Source organism: Schistocerca piceifrons, chromosome X, assembly GCF_021461385.2.
Source record: "Schistocerca piceifrons isolate TAMUIC-IGC-003096 chromosome X, iqSchPice1.1, whole genome shotgun sequence".
Lineage (NCBI taxonomy): Eukaryota > Metazoa > Arthropoda > Insecta > Orthoptera > Acrididae > Schistocerca > Schistocerca piceifrons.
This window is the reverse complement of record NC_060149.1, coordinates 227,289,885-227,313,159: the sequence shown is the minus strand read 5'-3', so window position 1 is coordinate 227,313,159 and position 23,275 is coordinate 227,289,885.

The window sequence follows — 23,275 nt, the reverse complement described above, 5'->3', positions numbered from 1 at the left end:
CAGCTTTGCATTTGCAATGCAACTGACATGGACACACGAAAAGTAGCATATACAAGCTACTTCAAAAACGATTAATAGGTATGGTAATGTTTTTTGGGGTAACTTGACAAACATAGTGTGGATACTAAAAATACAGAAAAAAAAATCATACGAAATATGTGCACTGCAAATCACAAAGAATCATGTTGACCATTATTTAGAAAACTTAAAATATTAACTCTGCCATCCTTATACATATATGAGATTATTATATTTTTGTACACCAGACATGAATTATTTGAGGGAAACCATTTTGTCCATTCACATGATACCAGAAACAAAGAAAATTTTATGCTCCCCATCCCACCGCTTCAGACTGTATGCCCAGGGACCTCAATACATGGGAATGAAAATTTGTAATAAATTAAAAGGGAACAAGTTGATGCAGGTGAATTTAGGTTCACTTAAAAGAAAACTATATGAGGTACTGACACTGAAGTGTTATTACTCAGTGAATGAATTCATGCAGGACAAATGGGAAATTTGAGCTGGGTACAATGTGTTATCCTTATAGTGCTGTTATTTATTATAGTGCTATTACTTATTAATGTAAAAATCATTGTAATTGTTTTATAAATTTTTGACATGTCTCCTGTACGCAAACCAAATGGATTGCAAATGTACGTCATGAGATGATTAAAACACAATTCACAATTCGCCCATGAATCTGACTTTAGAGGACGTATTCATTAGTGTCTCCTTGATGATATTTAGAGTTTTGTCATCCAAGCTAAACTCCTCCAAAATATTGAACGACGACTCTCTGTCTATGGAATCACAAGCTTTTTGGAAGAATACAAAAGTCAATATATATGGTTTTGCCCTCCGCTTCTGATATGCTAAAATGTTTCTGAGGTTTAAGATCTGTTCAGGGCAAGATTTTCCTTTCCTAAACCCTGCTTGATACTCCCCAATCTGGCAATCCAGCTAGGATTCTACTCTTTTAAGTAGAGCTCTGGACAATATCTTGTAGGTCACACCCACCAGGAAAATCCCTCTGTAGTTATTGGGGTCAGATATAGGACCTCTTTTGTGAAGAGGGTGTATCAGGGCCATTTTCCATTCCTCTGGAATGATTCCTTTCTTCCGTATCTCTTCAAAAAGCTTCTGGAGTAAGACAATTTCATTTTTGCTTGCATACTTCCATAATTGGGCTGTTATCTGATTTTCACCTGATGCCTTGAAATTTTCCATATGATTTAGTATTGCTTGGATCTCACTTACAGGTGGGGGTTTAGAGCCTGGGTTGGGGGATGATTTCGGTCCACCATTGAACGCCATCTTTTGGTGTAGTTCCTCACAGTTTAGAAGTTCCTTGAAGTATTTTGCTAGTATCTTACAGTTGCCCCTATTACTATCCTATGTTCCCTTTTTTGTCCTGAGGTGGGGGGGGGGGGGGTCATATCTGTTTAGCTTCTCCCTGAAGATCCAATAATAGTTTCTCATGTTGTTCTTAGCAAATTCGTCATTTATCTTCCTGAGCAGTTGGTCTTCTTGCTCCTTCTTAACTTTCTTGACCTCCTTGGACACCATCTTTCTAGTTTCCACAAAGTGCTGCCAGGCACTCTCATCCTTTTTGGTTTGCCAGATGTGCCACGTCTTCTTCCTCAGATCAAGTAGTCTATCACACTCATCATTCCACCACCTGTGCTTCTTCATCCTGGTAACAGGACCAAGCTGCTCTGCCTTGGTTATAAGACTCTTCTCCATCTGTTTCCAGTCCTGGTCTTCTAGGTCACTGGTTAACTTGCCCCATTCCTCCTTCTTCACCTTTATTTTCTCTGGATCATATCTCCTTCATGCAAGGTTTTTCCTATGAAAGTTATTCTTGGGGATGATCTTCAGTTTCCCTTTAGATAGATAGTGGTCAGAATCGAGGTTGGCCCCTTTGAGAACCCTAACATTTTGGATTTCCTTACGAAATTTCTGCTTTATTGCAACATGATCTAACTGGAATTCTCCCAGGAGATGGTTATGTGAAACCCATGTCTTCTGCTTTCTTGGTAATTTCTTAAAGCTAGTTGATTTCAGGACCAAATTGTGCGCTTGGCATAATTCGATGAGCCTGATACCATTTTGATTCATCCTGTTATGTGCCAGGTATCTCCCCACTATATTCCTCAACCTTTTCTCTCTCCACATTTGGGCGTTAAAATCCCCTAGAAAGATGATGATATGTTTTTTGGGGATCCTTTTGGATCATGTAATCTAGTTTGTTCCAAAATAGTTCCACCTTCTCCTTATTCTTTTTGTTGTCAATGTTTATAGGGGCGTGAACATTTACAATGGTATATACTTTGTTGGTTGACTTAAACGTGAGTGTGGATAGCCTTTCAGAGGCAGACTCAAAGCTTATAATGGAGCCTATACTTTCTTGTTAATCACGAAACCTGTCCCAAGGTGGGGAACATTTTTCATAACTCTTGTCCCTGTCTTCTCCTTAAGTATCCTGAATCCTCCTGATTCAAAGCTGTCCTCGTCCAAGAACCTGGTCCATTGCCCAGCCATAATGAATATTCTATGTTCATTTAATGTGTACATTAGAAATTTAAGTTTCCCCACATTCAAAAGTGAATTTGCATTAAAAGTTGCTAAGTGGTTTGCTTTCCTGTATTTTATTTTGTTTGAGGTTCCAAGACGTTCCGATTCATCTTTGTGTGACATTGCAGAATCATCAGAATCAAAATGTCTGCTTGCGCACTAATGTGCGGTGGATTGACCACCTGGGCTAATTAGTTTCACATCACACTTTTTCATGATTGATAATTCTTTGAGTCCTGATGGTGACTTCTAGAGCCACCATTTTTTACAACCAAGGTTGTTAACCCTGGAGGATTATTCACAGCTGCCCCTTACATGGAGACAGACGCTGACCAAAAGGTGCCCAATTTGAGAACAGACGCTTTTGGATTTTGATTTGATTTTTAATTCATGGTTAACTCCACTAGGCTCTTCTGCTCTCTCTGCCATTGGGAATCGGATTCCTCTTCCACCTTCGAGCGCGTTGACCAGGTTTCACTGAGGAACCTTAGGCAGGGGCACTTACAGGGTTCTACCATCTGGAGCCAGATGGACACAGGTTTTTTTTAACGAGGTGTTACTCCTCCCCCTCCTCCTTCCTCATCACTTGCAACATGAGGCCCCCGGGCTTGGGACTGCCAGTGGCATATGGCTTTCATCTTATTGGTGGAATTTTTTATGTATTTGTCATTTGCCATTATTTTTGCTTGTTTGACAACCATTTTGAAGATATTTTTATAGGTTTTGCAGTAAGTATCAAATTCTGGTGACGTAAGTTGTTGGGACAACCTGTGTAGTAATATCTTTTGAGGATACCAGAATTCCAGAAGTGATCCATTTATTTTTTGTTTTCTTTGTGTATATTTTGCTCTGTGTTGGACGGAAGCACAATTAAAAATAGTAGGAAAAATTTCTGATTAAGTTTTATATTAATTTTTGCATCCGTGTGTTTGCAGTTGTAAATCTTTTTCCAGTTTTCCTTGCTGAAGTAATGGAGAAAGTGATTTATATTTTCATTACTGTAGTTTCTACTGGTGGTTCTTAGGCAGTGTTTAAATTGCAGCTCAGTTTCCATTCTCAGAAAGAGTTTTTGAGCTGTGTGTGTTAATATATTGGTGAGATTTGACTTCCTTGGAAATCCATTAGCTTTAAATTGGTTCTACTGATTGATTAAGTGACTGATTATTTTTAATTTGGTCTCATTCATGTGGAAATGTTAACTCAGTATATACACATTAATGAATAAAATGACTACTCAGTTTGTAACGGTTCTACCTACTTTATTTCTTTGTTTGTTGTCCTTGGTGTCGACATACTGTGTTGCTACACTGGCTGAAAAATGACGTTTGTAATTTGGACACTGACTATGGTAAATAATGTGTCCGACCGATGCATAGTTACTTTTCACAGTCTTTTACTTTTGCCGTTCACAACCCACAACCCCCCCTCCCAGTAAAACACAGTGATATGGCCAGAGCACTATTGTTTAACCTTCGATAAGCCTCATTAATAGGTTGCAGGCAAACATTCACATACTGCTACAATAGTTTCCTGTTGAACATCTACAAGCAGTAAAACCTAACCACAAAGTCCACAGTTCTTGAAGAATAATCAGGTACGTATGGAGCAGACACTGTCATTGGTTTAACACATGGCCTATTGGTGTAACACTTATTTCATTGTTAAGTTGAAGCATTGTTGTTGTTCTAACCAACATAGGTTTCACGTCTGAAGCTCGGCTGTGGACTGACTGCCTCGTGACCAAAAATAGGGTCCTTATCAATAATAGGTACTGAAACTACACATTGTTCGAAGTTAAATTTACAGAGATTACAATTAAAACTTAACACATTAAATTAACTGAATAAATTGAAAAATTCTGTCTTTTTAACAGTTTCTTCTACTACAATGTTTAGGTCGAATTATTTGGTTAAATGATGAAATTAACATATATAGTTATGTAAACAATACGTTTGACAAAACTGTTAATTACTTTGGAATTAATGAAGGGCAGGTTTTGCCAAATAAATACTTTAAGAATACTAGCATTTCATCTTCAAAATGATTACAATTATTACAGAATTTATATTTGTTAATATTTCAACAGTAGAATTTAAGTTATGAAACAATTACAGATTTTACCCTATAACAAAAGAACTAACTAGGAATAGTCAAAATAAATGAGAAAATCAATTACATACCTAAAGCTAAGCCCAGAATTAGATCTGGTGTTAAATTATTTAAAACTGAGGGCCAACTGTTCTCTTATATGAAAATACAGATTATGCTCATGTATGTTAATGGTAATTAGTTTAAGGAGGCAGATGGCAAAACAAGAGGGGGAATTGAAACCAGCTTGCTTCCTCACAAGTTAATTTAGTTTATTACACCATCTTAATAGTATAAGGTTATTTCTGCATTAAATAATTTCTAGTGTCTTTGAGATAATCTCCTAATGTTTGATGTCTTATACACTCTTCGGTAGAGTGTGAAACAACTAGATTCCTGGGTCCCATCTATCTTTCTTAAGCATTTTCATTCTGAGCAATTTGAGTCTTGGTTTTTCCATTGGGAACATTTGTATTTATTTCCAATTTATATTCATGGATAAATCAATGTATGACAGTTATCGAAACAGTTTCTACATGAAACTGTCTTCCATTTTCTTACAGTCATCAAAACTAAATCTTGCTCTTTCATATCAAAATAAAAGCTTTTTTTGTGGTATGAATGTTACAGTTTCTCACCACTGTTATTACATCTCTATATATAGTTTAAAAAATCTGTGGTATCCAGTACACAGCAGTTGTTCATCTGTGTAGGCCTATTGTGAAAGGTGCTTCATTGTAAATATAAATAAGCATAATTTATATGTCATTAGATCACCTGTACATCATCTCTACATAAACTGCGATCTAAATCTTTTCACCCTGCTCACTGTAGTCAAGCATTGGTCTTCTAAAATTTTACACGCCGTGCTTCCCTCCATTACCAAATTGACAATTCCGTGATACCTCAGGGTATAATGTATCATCTGATCCCCTCTTTTTGTCAAGTTGTCAAGTTGTGCTACAGATTTCTCCCCCGACCCCCAATTTGATTCAGTACCTCTTCATTTGTTATTCAGTCTATCCATCTAATTTTCAGTATACATCTGTTCAGTGCTTGATTTGTGATGGTATGTACCGGTACTCTGTACTGGTACATGTGGCAAAAAAAAAAAAAAAAGTCAGAACCACAGATTTTGAGACTGCTATGACAGAACTTTTATTGCAGCTGTAGCAAAACTTGTATTCGCACTTTTAAAATGCTCAGAAAAATGTTAAAATAACATTTTTTTTTACAAATTAAATATTGCTTCTTTTGCATCACATTTCATAAGCTTCTGTTCTCTTCTTCTGTACAAGGCTACCCTCCAGACAAATACACTTAAAAACGATTTTTGAACATTTAAATTTGTATCTGTTGTTAATAAATTTCTCTTTTCCAGAAACATGTTTCTTGCTTTTCCCAGTCTGCATTTTATATTCTTTCTCCTTCAGCCACTGTCAGTCGCTGATTTTCAGGTTTCAAGACTGTAACTAAAAGTCTAAGAAGCCAACCTTGCCTACGATATTGGACAGGTCACAGGTGGCGGATAGTGAACGTTCCATCAGATATGGTAGACAGCTGTGAATGCAGAATAAGCAGTCCTGGACCAAGGCAAAATAAAACTAAGTCCACTTTGTGTTTGTCCTGTAGCAAGCACAAAGTGGTCAGTGTCTGCTCACCAGTTGTGTGGCTGAAATTTATATTCTGGAACCAACCCTTCCAGTCTTAACACTTTGAGTTCACTCAGTGACTCTACTCAACCCCATCTTATTCCAGGTACAATCATCATGGAGCAGTTTGATAATCACAGTATTACACCAGGTCGTCAATCCACTGACAGTATTTCTAGCATGACTGGTCTTTCAGATTCTGGGGTAGCCAGGTTAAAATGCAGTGTGATTCAACAGAGGAAGTCAGAGTCCTCTCACCATCTTAAAACCAACACAAATACATTTTTTGCAACCAAGTAAACTTCATAAATTGGGAGATACATTAAAAGAACAGAAGATTCAAATTTTGGCACTTCAAGAAACATGAATGACAAACAATAACACCATGGATTTTCGCAATTATTGTCTCTTTAAAAGTAAAACTGATAAAAGAATACACCACATCTGGGAGTCACTTTTTCAGTCTCCAAAAATATTTTTAATTCAATGACGGAAGTAAAACCTATTAATAATAGACTAATAACAATTTCTCTTAAATGTGCAAATAAAGCGTACACTTTAATTAATGGCCATATGCCAGTCAACGAAGATAACTGTAAGAAACGTGAATAAGTTAATGAAGCTTGGGAAATGTTAGAAAGCATCATCTTGAAAATTCCCTCAAACCATGCTGAAATTTTAATGGGTGCTTTTAATTCTCAACTAGGTAAAGAGAAGGACATATAAGAAAATGGTGGATGGATTTCCTGCTCATAAGTAGACAAACCAAAATGGTCAAAGACTTGTTGAAACATGCAAAAATTTTAACCTTAAAATCACATCAGCACATTTTAAAAAGAACCCTTCTAAACAAAAGCTTGACAGGAGCTCAATACATTTATTGGGGAATTTCATATCGATCATGTAGCAATTTCATACCCTAACAACAAAGAAATTTTAAATTTCCAAGTTAGGAAAGGGGCTAATCTTGATTCTGACCATTATTTAACATGAATAAAAGTAAAACTTCATCCTCAAAAACTCTTCAAAACAAAAAATGTTATCCCAAAATTTGACACTGCTAAAATAACCTCAAGCCTAACAAGTGAGCTTGACAAAAAACAATCCAACAATTGGCAAAGCCTAAAAGAAAAGTTCATCAAACCAGCACAAAATTTAATTCCGCTTCGAAAGAAACAAAAACACCCTTGGTGGGAAGCATTAAAAATTGGAATAGTAACAAAACTGAAAATACGTGCAACACCTTTCTAACTGTAATAAAAGGAACATCTAAATTAATCTGACAGACTAAAAGAAACTGTGAAAATGCCCAACTTTTAGAAATCAAAAAGACTTCCAAAAGAACAATACAAGAAACATTTATAAGACATTCAAAACAATACTAACTGGTTACCAACCTCCAAGTCTTTGCTTCAAAAATGAAAATGGCAGTTTGCCTCTTAACAACCAGGAAAATTGTAAGGCACTTGCTAATTATTTTTAAAACTTTTAAGCTGTCTAGAACCACCGAATAAATTCCAACCACAGCAAAATAACACCAACGCTAATTCTAAAGAACCTGATGAAATTGAAATAATTAAACAAATTAACAGACTTAGAACAATAAAGCTTACAGAAAAGATGGTATAATTGCAGAACTACTAAAAATCAGCTGGCCCTAACACTATAAAATAGATCACTCAACTAATAGGACATATCTGGCAATCTGAGGAAATACCTGAGGACTGGAAAATTGCCCTGATTCATCAATTGCATAAAAAAGGGGATAGAGCCAATGTTAATAATTACTGAGGAATCTCTCTGCTTCTGGTCACATGCAAAATTCTCTCGCAATGTTTACTTGATTGAGCCCAAGGACAGTTAGAACCTAAAACTGGTGAATACCAAGAGACTATAGACCAAACAGATCTTGTCCAGAACAAATTCCTAATTTAAAACTAATCCTTAGGCACCAAAGAATTTCTGGTAACAATATTGTAAGTACATTTGTGGATTTTAAAAAGACCTACAACTCAGTTGATCGTGAATCTCTTTTTCCACATTTTATAGGAAGAAGGGCTAGATAATAAAACTCTCACACTTAATGAGGAAACATTAACTGACACTAGCTCTAAAGTTAAATTCATGTGAGAAATTTCTGAAACATTTGATATAACAACTGGTGTTAGACAGGGAGCTGGACTCTCCCAATTACTGTTTAACTGGTAATTACAGAATGGCGATAGCAAACATCAAGTCAAAATATAGATCAATCAATCAAGTTAGGTAGAAGTAATATTAGAGTAGATTTCCTCGCTTTTGCAGATGATCTGACAATTTTAACTAGTGATATTACCACAGGTCAAAAACAAATTTAAATTCTTAACGAAGTTGTAGAAAAAAGTAAGACTACAAATATCATTTGAAGAAACAGAATATATGACATGCAAGAAACTAGCACCAAAATTTGTGACCACGAAAGATGGAAAATTAAAAAGGATTTCTCAGTTCAAATACTTGGGGGGAAACCATAGAAGAAATCAATCTGAAAAAAGCGGCAAATGAAGATCGCTGTCAAAAAATGGCAACTGCATTCAGATTAACAAAAAATATTTATAACAAAAAAATCACTTTCTAAATTCAGTAAACTTAGGCATTACAGCACTGTGTCAAACCTGAATGTTTTTATGGGGCAGAAATGTTAATTTTAAATAGAAAGAGGGACATTGAAGAAATTCAAAAGAAAGAAAGATTATTAGGAAAATATTAGGGCCCAAAATTACTGCTGGAGATATTTATAGGCTGAGAAGTAATAAGGAAATAGAAGAATACACAGGCATACATGGTGACATGAGAAAACAAAGACTTAAATTTTATGGACACATTTAAAGAATGGCACCCACTAGGTTGACAAAACAAATAGTAGAACTCTACAAAAACAGAAATAAGGCCATAACTGACCAAATTAAATGGATTTCTGCAATGAAGGAGGATCTTAAAGTAGCTGGTATAACTCAGGCAGACATTACATGTAGAGAAACATTCAGGCAAAAGATATTTGATTGGAAAGTTGGTCAGAGGGAAATTAGAAAATGGACTGCAACATCGTGATCTGCTGAAAGAAAGAGACGTCATTATGAAAGGATGAAACAAATTTTTACACAGAAGGGGAGGCCAACCATCAAAAGTGACATTGATGGATTGTACCTTGCGTAGTCCTATTGGGCCCATACATGAATAATAATAGTAATAATAATAATAATAATAATAAAACCCGTGGAGGCCCGGGGAAAGAATAGGCCTCTGGTATGTTCTGGCAGTCGTAAAAGGCGACAAAAAGAACAAACCACTAATCGGGCTAACCCCCCTTTTAGTGTGATCAGTTGGTTCAGGACAGAACTAATGAAGCCTCAAACAAGCGCTGTCATGGTCGGGGACGACGCTTGAACCCTATGCCCGTCCACAATGGTAACGACACTGCTAGCCACACGGAAAATGATTTAAATCCAAATAGAGGTGTTTTGCAGGATATGCTTCCTCCAACCACTCTAGAAGGAAAACAAAGACAGAGGATGAGATGGTCAGTTAAAGTTAACTGACACCTCATGTTCTGTTATTACCAAGCAACAAACTTAGGAACCAACACAACTGGATACAGATCACAAGTATATGCAACATTTATTACCAGATACCCAGAATTAAAATTTTTAACAGAACAATGACTAGCTGATCAGATCCATGTAATAATGAAAAATAACAGGATACTGCAGTCAGAATTAGAAAACATCAAACAACAAGTACAACAAATACTAGAACAAAATAATGTGGAATCAGAAGAAGAAGAAAATACAGTAATGGACTCAAACATCCCAGAGCAAATAAACAAAGAACAACATGTATCAATTAAACAATCAGAGGAAAACGAAATCTTAAGACAACCACCAGAACAAGCAAAAATAGAACACGAAGTGACACACATGTTAGATATAGAAGAAAAATTTCAGCTTAATGCAATTTTGTCATATGATGACATGTTGGAGACCGTGGCTGTTGTTTGAAGACAAATGTTGATGGTGTTAGGACAGCAACCAGCCACAAATTTACTTTGAGTTCCTTTATTCAAAGGAAACCGTTACCAGTTTCGAATTGTTGTGACTCATCATCAGACGGTTTACACAATTTCTTTATGACATTTGGTGTGTTTTTATAGATTAATTGTCCTAAAATATAAATAAAACGTAATTATAAACACGCCACACACTGATGGTTGCGTTACAGATTTTTCGTTGCATGTGACTTACGTGAAACGTTGGTTTCGAGTGTTTGTTTTCATAATGTTCGTCCAATCGATGTAAATGCATTCCCACTTATACAGCCTTTTTGTTCTTCATTTATAATTTTGTTCTGTGTTGTATGTGTTATTAATTTCTGTGTAATGACTGAAGTTAATTATAAATGAAGAACAAAAAGGCTGTTGCAAAGGAGCATGAGGATGTAAAGAGCAACTGATAATAGATGCAGAGGTGACATATCAAGCTAAAACTAAGCAAAGGTCGCTACACTACGCATACATTGATTACCAAAAGCTTTTGATAGTGTACCCCACTCATGGTTACTACAAATATTGGAAATATACAAAGTAGATCCTAAATTGATACAGTTCCTAAACATAGTAATGAAAAATTGGAAAACCACACTTAATATCCAAACAAATTCAAATAATATCACATCACAGCCAATACAGATTAAGCGTGGAATATACCAAGGAGACTCATTAAGTCCTTTCTGGTTCTGCCTTGCTCTGAACCCACTATCCAACATGCTAAATAATACAAATTATGGATACAATATTACTGGAACATACCAACACAAAATCACACATTTGCTATACATGGATGATCTAAAACTACTGGCAGCAACAAATCAACAACTCAACCAATTACTAAAGATAACAGAAGTATTCAGCAATGATATGAATATGGCTTTTGGAACAGACAAATGTAAGAAAAATAGCATAGTCAAGGGAAAACACACTAAACAAGAAGATTACATTTTGGATGACCATAGCGACTGCATAGAAGCGATGAATAAAACAGATGCCTATAAATATCTAGGAATAGATAATACAAATATTAAAGAAGAACTAAAAGAAAAATACAGACAAAGACTAACAAAAACACTGAAAACAGAACTGACAGCAAGAAACAAGATAAAAGCTATAAATACGTATGCTATACCAATATTGACCTACTCATTTGGAGTATTGAAATGGAGTAACACAGACATAGAAGCACTCAATACACTTACATGATCACAATGCCACAAATATAGAATACATCACATACATTCAAATACAGAGAGATTCACATTAAGCAGAAAGGAAGGAGGAAGGGGATTTATCGACATAAAAAACCTACATTATGGACAGGTAGACAATTTAAGAAAATACTTTCCAGAACCAGCTGAAACTAGCAAAATACACAAAGCAATCACTCATATAAATACATTGGCTACACCACTGCAATTTCATAACCACTTCTACAACCCTTTAGATCACATAACATCAACAGATACGAAGAAAGTAAATTGGAAAAAGAAAACACTACATGGCAAGCACCCGTATCATCTAACACAGCCACACATCGGTCAAGACGCATCCAACACATGGCTAAGAAAAGGCAATATATACAGTGAGATGGAAGGATTCATGATTGCAATTCAGGATCAAACAATAAACACCAGATATTACAGCAAGCATATTATTAAAGATCCCAATACCACAACAGATAAATGCAGACTTTGCAAACAACTAATAGAAACAGTAGATCACATCACAAGTGGATGTACAATACTAGCAAATACAGAATACCCCAGAAGACATGACAATGTAGCAAAAATAATACATCAACAACTTGCCATACAACATAAACTAATAAAACAACACGTTCCCACATACAAGTATGCACCACAAAATGTACTGTAGAACGATGAATGCAAATTATACTGGAACAGGACCATTATAACAGATAAAACAACACCACATAACAAACCTGACATCATAATCACCAATAAAAAGAAGAAATTAACACAACTAATCGAAATATCCATACCCAATACAACAAATATCCAGAAGAAAAAAAAGGAGAAAAAATTGAAAAATACATCCAACTGGCTGAGGAAGTCAAGGACATGTGGCATCAGGATAAAGTTGACATTATACCAATTATACTATCAACTACAGGAGTCATACCACACAATATCCACCAGTACATCGATGCAATACTGCTACATCCAAATGTATATATACAACTACAGAAATCTGTAATTATTGATACATGTTCAATTACCCAAAAGTTCCTAAATGCAATGTAACATATACCGTACAGTTAAAAGGAAGTCACACTTGATCAAGGTCCGCGTCACTTTCCATTTTTAACCAGACATAACGTCTGAGAAAGGAAAGAAATAATAATAATAATAATAATCTAATAGTTCAGTAATATTCACACCTGCCAGCACCTGCCTTTTTTGGAATTGGAATTATTACATTTTTCTTGAAATAAGTTTATATTTCATTTTTCTTACAAATCTTGCACTCAAGGTGGACTAGTTTTTTTCATATCTGGCTCTCCCAAGGCTCTTTGTAATTCTGAGGGATTGTCATCCACCCTACGTGCCTTGTTTCGTCTTAGATCTTTCAGCTGTCTACCAAATTCTTATTGCAGAATCAAATGTGTTATCTCATATTCACCTACTTCCTGTTCCCTTTCTATAATATTGTCTTCAACTTTATTTCCCTTCCACATATTCCTTCCAACTTACAGACTTCCTTTCTTAACTTGGTAGTAGCTTGCCAACTGGGCTCTTGACATCCATACAGCTGCTTCTGTTTTCTGCAAAGGTCTCTATGATTTTTCTTTAGGCAGCATATGTCTTTCCTGTAGTCATGCATGCTTTACAGCTTCATATTCCTCCCCTAGTCATTCCTGCTTTACCACGTTGCAATTCTGTCAGTCAGATGTTTTACACATCTGCATTCCCTTTTGACACCATCATTTACTGCATTTTTGTATTTTCTCTTTTCGGTCAGTTACATTCCGTATCTCATGTGTTATCCAAGGATTTCTACCAGGCCTTTCTTCTTGCCTTTATAATTCTATGCTGCTTTCATTATGCTACCCTTTCATTTCTAACTGTATTCCTTCTGCCTGTTTCAGTTAATTTGTAATGCTCCAAGTGCAATTCTCAACCACCTCTGGTTCCTTTAACTTAGGCAGCCCCATCTCCTTAATTTCCTGATTTTCTGCAATTTCTTTAGTTTTAATCTGCAGTCTATAACCACTATATTATGGTCTGAGTCCACATCTGTCCCTTGAAATATTTTTCACTTTGAAACCTTCTTGTGTCTTAAGGTCTTTTCTTTGCATACAAATTTCTTTTCATGATTCTCAAATCAAGTGTGGAAATGATGAAACTATACTCTGTGCAAAATTCTGTCAGGCTGCTTCCCCTTCCATTCCTTTCCTCTAGTCCATATTTTCCCACTATTTTTCCCATTTCCCATTTATTGCTATCAAATTACTGGCCCTCTAAACAAGGGGATACCAGCACCGTTAAACCATGCAATAGAACTGTGTGTCCTCAGCAAATCTAATAGCTGTAGTTTCCTCTTGATTTCAGCCAGTGGAGTACCAACATAGAAAGGCCATATTGGTTAATATTACAATTCCAGATCAATCAGTCATCCCAACTACTACTGAACAACCTGCTATCTCTCTTCAGGAGGCCTATGTTATTCTGAGTCAGACACCCCTCACATGTGGTTACACCTATCGTGCAGGTAACTGTATCTTGGAGGCACACAAGCCATCGCACTCCACCAAGGTCCATGGTTGGCTTCATAACTTGTAGCACACCCTGATCCAGGTGAGAAAATCATAGCAAATTAATGGCAGAGGTTTCTGAATACTTAGAAGGGAATTGCATTGGACACTGACTTAACAGCATCCCTAATTATGGGGTCAAATGAAATGAAGTTTCTAAATGGAACATAGTTTTGTGTTTGCAATAATCATTAAAGCTGACTAAGTGACTGCGTTATGTCCACACTGGCTGAGATCACAAATAGCTGAGGATTTTTAAATTTATGTGGCCTACAGATGTCTTCAAGTTAGTTTGTCACATCCTATGTACATAAGTGACAAACCAGTTTTGCTGTGTTGTCACTCTGTTGCTTTCTTTGGGAGTAGCCTCTTTTGCTATGGATGATCAACCCACATGGCTTGCCAATGAGGTGTGTACTGTTATAGGCTGTTGATGGTATTGAACGTGAGGGAAGTGATGCAGTTTGAGCTGTACGGCACTTCTACTTTCAAATCTCCTGGCATTGCAATTTTCTGTGTGTGACACTTCCAAATCTGTATGATAGTCTTCTACTGTGTGATCATCTAGTTTTAATTACTCACAACAGAGTTCCTAAAATGGACAGTACCACTGTGTATTAGGAAGTTTGTATAGGACTGTTCAAATTCAGAATTTAAACATATAGAATCTGGTGTTTTTAGTCTTTTGCTGCTTGAAATTATAGTAAAACATTTAGGTTTTAATGATTACATCCATCAGCTGGTTGCTGTTAGGTACTGTTGATGAAGTCGATTGATATAATCATCAAAATTTTTAGTTTTTACTCTGATTTCACATGGCAAGATAACTGAAAACATTTTATACAAAGATCTTCATTTGTTTCATGCAAATGGCATTTACAGGTCAAACCACAAATATAGTACCTCATAAAGTTGCCCCTGATGCTTCTGGCACTGATATACAACAAAGTGGCTTTCCTTGTTGACATATGACTGGAATAGGCCATAGGCAACAAGACTGGGTTCATTAATGGCGTATATTTTCTCAGTACCTTAAATATTTGTGTCTCTATCCATGACAAGAAATTGTAACGATTCTATTATATTTTGACCTAATTTTTGTCTCAAAAGTTATCAAATGTGGCAAAATATTGATGAAGAGTATGAAGATGGAAGGGTTTGTGTTATAACCTTTAATCACCAATAATTGCGTGGATATTCAAACACACTCACTTAGAAGCAATAGCTGGTTACATGATAACAACTCAGTATCTCTTATTCGACTGCCGTGCCGTGACATGCGGCTGGCGCCGTTCGTAGCTAGGTGGCGCTCCCGCGCTCAGCCGAGTTGCGGAGCGCCTCTATCGCCGTTTGCGCGTACTGTCGTGGCGGCACTGTTAAATGTCATGGCACTGTCACAACATTTTTCCCCTCTTGAAGAAAAAAAAACACTCAAGTCCTTGCAGACATGGACAGTGCGGAGACATCCATGGCCTCTTGTGAGGCCCTGAGAAGATCCTGCGGAGAGACACGAGAGTATGGTCGAAAATGTCCAGTACGGAAGCTCGTGCATGGAACGTGCCTCCTGGATGAGATGGGTGAAAACTCCGGAGCAGAATCCATAGGTGTCGTGGACCTGGGGCTGTGCTCCAGCGAGATGGGTCCCGGAGAAGGCGGCGTCGCAACTGGGGCCGGTTCCGGCGTACTCGGCAACGGTAGCGACGGCGGCTGCATCAACACGTACGGTAGATCAGCAGCAGCGACAAGACTGGCTTCTCGGGCTGGTGGAGGAGAAGGAAGGGGCGGTGGCACCGGTGTGGCCACCACTCGTGGGCGCATCTAGTCATAATCACGAACAACCATGCCGTCGTCCGTATGTATTTCACAAAGCCGGCGGCCGCAAAGAGCCTTGACCACCCCTGGAATCCATTTAGGGTGAGATCCATACTCTCATGCCCACATGTCGGCACCCACCAAGTATTTTCCCGCACTAGGGGACACAGCACAAGGCCTGACAGGGTGAAGCAGGTGCAGTAGAGTGCGCGGTTTGCGGCCATGCAAGAGTTCAGCAGGGCTGCGATCACCCAGAGGCGTGAAGCGATAAGAACTCAGAAATTGAAGCAGAGCGTCATCTGTGGATAAATCACTACGGAATTTTTTAATCTGGCTTTTGAAACTGCAGACAAGGCACTCGACCTCCCCATTCGATTGCGGATGGAAGGGCAGTGCTGTAACATGATGAATCCCTTGTCCAGTACAAAAATCACAGAAGGCCTGCGAAGAGAACTGAGGGCCATTGTCTGTGATGATCGTGGATGGAAGACCTTCTAGCGCAAAGATTTTGGACAAAGCCAGCATCGTCGCCGCAGTGGTGGACGACGAACATCGAACAACAAACGGAAACTTCGAGAAGGCGTCAATCAACAGTAGCCAACAAGTACCGAGTAAGGGGCCGGGAAAGTCAGCGTGCACCCGTTCCCATGGCTGCGCTGGATCAGGCCACGGAGAGGGCATTGTACGAGGTGCAGCCAGTTGTTGAGCACACTGACCACACGCAGCAACCATGTTGGCGATGTCCGAATCAATACCGGGCCAATAAACGTGCCTGCAGGCCGGGGACTTAGTCCAAGAAATACCCCCATGGCCTTCATGCAACAGTTTGAGAACATCTTTGAGAAGAGAGGCTGGCACCACGACCCATGGAGATGCACCATCCGTGGCCAGAAGAACAACACCATCACGAACAGACAGACGAAGGCGCAAGGCATGGTAGTTGCGAAGGGGATCTGATGCCCGGCCCTGGGTCCTGTCCGGCCAACCCCGTTGAACAAAACCGATCACCTGACGCAGGACCATGTCCTGCGCAGTAGCTGATGCGACCTGCGAACCTGTGAGTGGAAAACCCTCGACCGCACGACGTTCTTCCTCATCAATGTGGAAACAGAGTAGTTCATCACGATCGAAAACTGGGTCGGGGCCCATCGGCAATCGCGACAATGCGTCAGCGTTGGCGTGCTGGGCCGTGGGGCGATAGTGAATCTCATAGTGAAAACGAGACAAGTATAAGGCCCAACGTTGCAGGCGGTGAGCTGCCTTATCCGGAAGCGACGTCGATGGGCTGAACAAAGAGACCAGCGGCTTGTGGTCAGTGATGAGGTGAAACTTAGAACCATACAAAAAAATGCTGAACTTTTTTAGAGCATAAATGATAGCGAGCACCTCCTTTTCGATTTGAGAGTAATGCCGTTATGCATCATTGAGGGTCTTGGAAGCATAGGCAATGGGTCGTTCCGACCCATCCTCATACCAATGGGCGAGAACAGCCCCTAGGCCATACTGTGATGCATCAGTCGCCAGAACCAAGTGCTGATCCGGACGGAATGTGGCAAGACAAGGCGCCGACTGCAAATGAGCCTTCAGGCGGACAAAAGCCTGCTCACACTCGTCGGACCAGCAGAAAGGGACGTTTTTTCATAACAACTGATGCAGAGGATGAGCGACCGCCACCACGGATGGAATGAATTTGTGATAACAAGCAATCTTGCCTAGAAACGCCTGAAGTTCTTTGACCGTAGACGGCCGGGGTAGAGCGTTAATGGCCGCAACATGCTGACGTAGAGGACGTATACCCTCACGGGACAAGTGGAAACCAAGATACACAATGGAGGGTTGGAAGAACTGTGACTTGTCCAGATTGCACCTCCACCCAGCCGAATGCAAAACCCAAAACAGTGAACGCAAATTGCGAAGGTGCTCCTCAGTGGAGGCCCCCGTGACAACAATGTCATCCAGATAGTTTATGCAGCCAGGAACGGAAGCCGTGAGCTGTTCCAAAAACCGCTGAAAAATGGCCGGCGCGCGAGCGACGCCAAATGGTAACCGCTGGTACTGATACAACCCACAAGGAGTGTTGATGACGAGAAATTCCTTAGAAGAAGCATCCAATGGCAACTGATGGTACGCCTCCGATAAGTCAAGTTTGGAAAAGAACTGGCCCCCAGTGAGTTTGGTAAATATTTCCTCAGGACGGGGAAGAGGATAAGTGTCAATGAGGCTCTGAGCGTTGACAGTGGCTTTAAAATCACCACACAATTGCAGACTCCCGTTTGGTTTAGAAACCACTACGGTTGGTGATGCCCATTCGCTGGAGGTAACAGGAAGGAGAATCTCCGAAGCTGTTAACCTGTCTATCTCAGCCTTGACAGGTGCACGCAACGCTACCGGAATAGGGCGTGCCAGGAAAAACTTAGGGCAAGCTGTAGGTTTAAGAGTAATGTGGGCTTCAAAATCCTTGGCACGAGCCAGACCAGCAGAGAACACGAACAAAAATTCAGAACCCAATCCATCCAGCTGTTGATACGGAATATCCTCAGATATGAGGTGCACATCATCATCAACGGAGAACCCAAACAACTGGAAAGCATCATAACCGAACAGTTTTCAGTGCCCTGTCACGAACCGGCTCTACTGTGCAGGAAAAGTTAACTCCATAAGGACACCGTTACGGTGTGGCTAATGGCTGTAAAGTAATTTAGTAGAGCTGGCCATGATGTCTCCTTTGTTGATGCTGCTGTGTCTGCGTTGTCCTTGTGGCTTCTTGTTGTCTAGGCGATGATTCCTTGGCTGCTTTGGGTCCAAGAAAAAGGTGCGGGTTTTTTAATTATTACTGGACTATCGAAAAATGACGCAGTATTCCACGGTTTCTTTGTATCAAACACATTTATTGCAAGAACTATATGCACAACTACACTCAACCGTGGCCAACACACAAGTGGCCGAAAGCCCGTAGTAGACCAAAGAACACGGTCATAAGCTACAAAGAACATACAATTCCAATATCGATTATTGATCGCAACACCTAACTTAGTATTATCTTAAGCAAAAGCTTTTATAACATGACTTTAGTGAATAATAAAATAAAGTGATGTCTAATAGTGTATCATAAAATAAAATGACGTCTATTCGTCAGTTCCATTACAGCCCGCATGATCCACTACATAAAATGTGAGGGGCCGAACAACAGACTTGTAGGCAGTGGAAGCATCAAACTGGCAAATGATAGGAATTTTCTGTTTATTATAAGTTCTCAGATTTCGCATAACTGGAGACAAGGGAGGGGAGCCCAACTCCAAATATGTGCGAGAATTAATGAGAGTTACTGCAGAGCCAGTGCCCACTTGCATGCGAATGTCTTTATCCAGAACACGAACAATAACAAACAACTTATTTGTTTGAGAAAGCACACAGTTAACATCCATGTCCGATGCCTCATCCTCGTCGACAGGAACTTTAGGGGACTGACACACAGAAGCAATGTGGCCTTTTTTCCTACATGAATTACACGTGGCCCAACGTTTTGGACACACGGCCCTGTCATGCTGTACGAAACAATGTGGACAAGAAGGAAGTGCGGAACGAACCTGCTTCCGTGGTTGCTGTTGTCGCTGCGAGCGTTGTGGCCCAACGCGACGTTGCTTATGCGAGTGAACTGCCGCCACATCTTCGTTCTCCTGTGAAACAGGCAAATTGTCCGGGTCGAAAGTTGACTGTACAGCGCCTACATCACACCACACATCTATTTGCCCGCCAGCAGTGTGAGACACTTCAGAGGATTGAGCGATGCTTAGAACTTCCGACAACGACGGGTTTGGCAGTTGTAGGGCACGTTGCCGAACTTCTTTATCAGGAGCAAGCCGTAGAATAGCATCCCTAACCATTGAATCAGCATAAGACTCATGATGAGTGTCTGTGACAAACTGACATTTCCTACTCAGGCCGTGTAGTTCCACCGCCCAAGCCCGGTAAGATTGATGGGGCTGTTTACGACACTGGTAGAACGCCACACGGGTGGCAACGACGTGGGTGTTTTTTTGGTAATAGTTAGACAATAAGTCACACATTTCTTGGAAGGACAGAGAGGCAGGTTCCCACAGAGGGGCTAACTGAGATAGCAGCTGATAGATCCGTGGGGAAATCCAAGATAGAAATAACGACTTACACATAGGAGCGTCGACAACGCCGAAAGCCAAGAAGTGTTGCCACAAACGCTTCTCATAATCATCCCAGTCTTCAGCGGCCTCGTCGTAAGGAGAGAATGGAGGCGGAGAAGAGGAAGCCAGACGATGAGTAAGCGATGTCGACAACGCCTGAATAGCAGCCGTCAACTGTGTTTGTTGTTCAATGAGTGCTTGCATAAGCTGTTCCATGTCTGCCCCGTCACGAACACACAAATCCACAACGCAGTGAAAATATCCGACCTCGTCGCCAAAAAGTGTTATAACCTTTAATCCCCAATAATTGCGTGGATATTCAAACACACTCACTTAGAAGCAATAGCTGGTTACATGATAACAACTCAGTATCTCTTATTCGACTGCCGTGCCGTGACATGCGGCCGGCGCCGTTCATAGCTAGGTGGCGCTCCCGCGCTCAGCCGAGTTGCGGAGTGCCTCTATCGCCGTTTGCGCGTACTGTCGTGGCGGCACTGTTAAATGTCGTGGCACTGTCACAACAGTTTGAGTCTTTTACACAGCAGACAAAGAGATAATTAAGATAATATTTACTACAAAATAAGATTGTATGTTTTATTTTAGACAGAAAATTAGTAGTTATTTTTTTATTATCCTGAGCTGTATGAGAAAAGTTATTAACAATAGAAATGCTAGTTCTACATAGATATGTGCTATACTGTGTTCCCACTACACTGGGTTCATAAATGCCCATACAAAAACCTCTCTGCCCCTGGCAACAGGCTGGCCTCAACCTCCATCACTTTCACTCTCTACAACCTCCCTTGCTCTTCTCACATTTGGTCATAGTAGTTATGAAATTGTTTTCCTGCAAAGGAAAACTTGATACATTCATATCTCTGCTCCACAGTAACCTGAGTTCTGTGGCCAACAGTGCTGACAGGTGACACTCAACTTCATGGAAAAAGTTGAGTCCAAACATATACATGAATAAGATGAAAAATACAAGTTTCTTACCAGTTTTGCTTCTGAGATAGTATTGAGAAAAAATAAGAGTTCAGTATACAGTCCAGTAAAAAGTTAATAGTGACAGAGTTAATCAAGTGAAAGGTAAATGAAACAGTAAACTCTATTTTTTTTTTAATTATTGTGGTTACAGTTCTATGTAGTTGGAAAGTTCAGTTAGTTGTGATGTCTTCATAGCACTTTTGGCAAGATGATGCCACTAAACTCCATAGCTGCTGTGATATCTTTCCGTACTATATTTTTTAGAAGAAATTTTGCAAAAGGGGTTGAGTCACTAATTTACGGTGACTTGGGAGATGATAACTCACAGGTTCAAATATCTTGTGACTTACGTATTCTCAGCAAACATGGTAGCTTACATAAATGAATTTCTGAACCACTGCTACAGCATTAAGTTCAGTTAATAAAATGTCCTTACAGCAAGTCTTTGAAGCAACAGGGATCATTTTACAAACTGGTAGTTGATGCTTCCTTTGTGTAGCATAGCAAATGACAGCCATTTTGGCCTTTTGAGACTATTACCCCTGTAATCTTGGAGACTAGGACTTAACAATTGAATGAGCTCCTAATTCTGGATGGAGTGTCCATAATGGCAGTGGCTGCATCACCTACAATGGCAGCGTTATGTGGGATCAGGTGCAATGTCCTTCTTCACCAGTCCATGCTGAAGACCCCCTGCTGGCTGCTACTGCTGTCCTGTATCTTGACCATAAACAGTGGAAAGCTCCCACCTCTGACAGCCTTCTGTTTGTTTCTGTCACAGAGGACACACTCCCACGCCTTTTCTCCCTTTCTGTTGCCCCCAACATATTCTCATTGGTCCCCATTCTTGCTGCTTTGTTATGACAGTAATTTTATCATTGTGTGGTTCAGAATAGTACAAAAATTTAGTGGTTATTTTCGCTGTCTAAAATAAAATGTTAAAATATTATTTAGCAATTAACATAATAATATAAGAGTTTACCTGGTATAAGAAACGATAGCCTCTCAAGTTTTCTGCCAGTGACAGATGTGTGGCAGAACCACTACAAAAGTGAATTACATACATTCACACAATGCACCTGGAACACCTCAAAATGTTGCTTTTGGTATTGCCTGTAAGAGTCTCAAGCCCCTGTGTTTCTTGGAATGGCACAAATGACAATGGACATGGTAGTAGGGACACTAAAGCTTGTATCTCCTAAGACTGTTGGTGACTGCATTATTCCAAACTTTTTTATTGGCTCTCCTGTTTGTTTAGTTGTTACTGAAGTAGTTGATGGTGTTGGTGTTGTCCATGCTGAAGTTATTGCTGGTCTATTTCAGTTCTTATTGCTTGTGTCTTCTCTGTGGAAGGGAATACATTGTACCTTATGAAATAATTATGGCTTATTAACAGGAACCATGGACCTTGCCGTTGGTGGGGAGGCTTGCGTGCCTCAGCGATACAGATGGCCGTACCATAGGTTCAACCACAACGGAGGGGTATCTGTTGAGAGGCCAGACAAATGTGTGGTTCCTGAAGAGGGGCAGCAGCCTTTTCAGTAGTTGCAGGGGCAACAGTCTGGATGATTGACTGATCTGGCCTTGCACCACCAACCAAAACGGCCTTGCTGTGCTGGTACTGCGAACGGCTGAAAGCAAGGGGAAACTACAGCCGTAATTTTTCCCGAGGGCATGCAGCTTTACTGTATGGTTAAATGATGATGGCGTCCTCTTGGGTAAAATATTCCGGAGGTAAAACAGTCCCCCATTCGGATCTCTGGGCGGGGACTACTCAAGAGGATGTCGTTATCAGGAGAAAGAAAACTGGCGTTCTACGGATCGGAGCATGGAATGTCAGATCCCTTAATCGGGCAGGTAGGTTAGAAAATTTAAAAAGGGAAATGGATAGGTTGAAGTTAGATATAGTGGGAATTAGTGAAGTTCGGTGGCAGGAGGAACAAGACTTTTGGTCAGGTGAATACAGGGTTATAAATACTAAATCAAATAGGGGTAATGCAGGAGTAGATTTAATAATGAATAAAAAAATAGGAGTTCGGGTAAGCTACTACAAACAACATAGTGAACGCATTATTGTGGCCAAGATAGACACGAAGCCCATGCCTACAACAATTGTACAAGTTTATATGCCAACTAG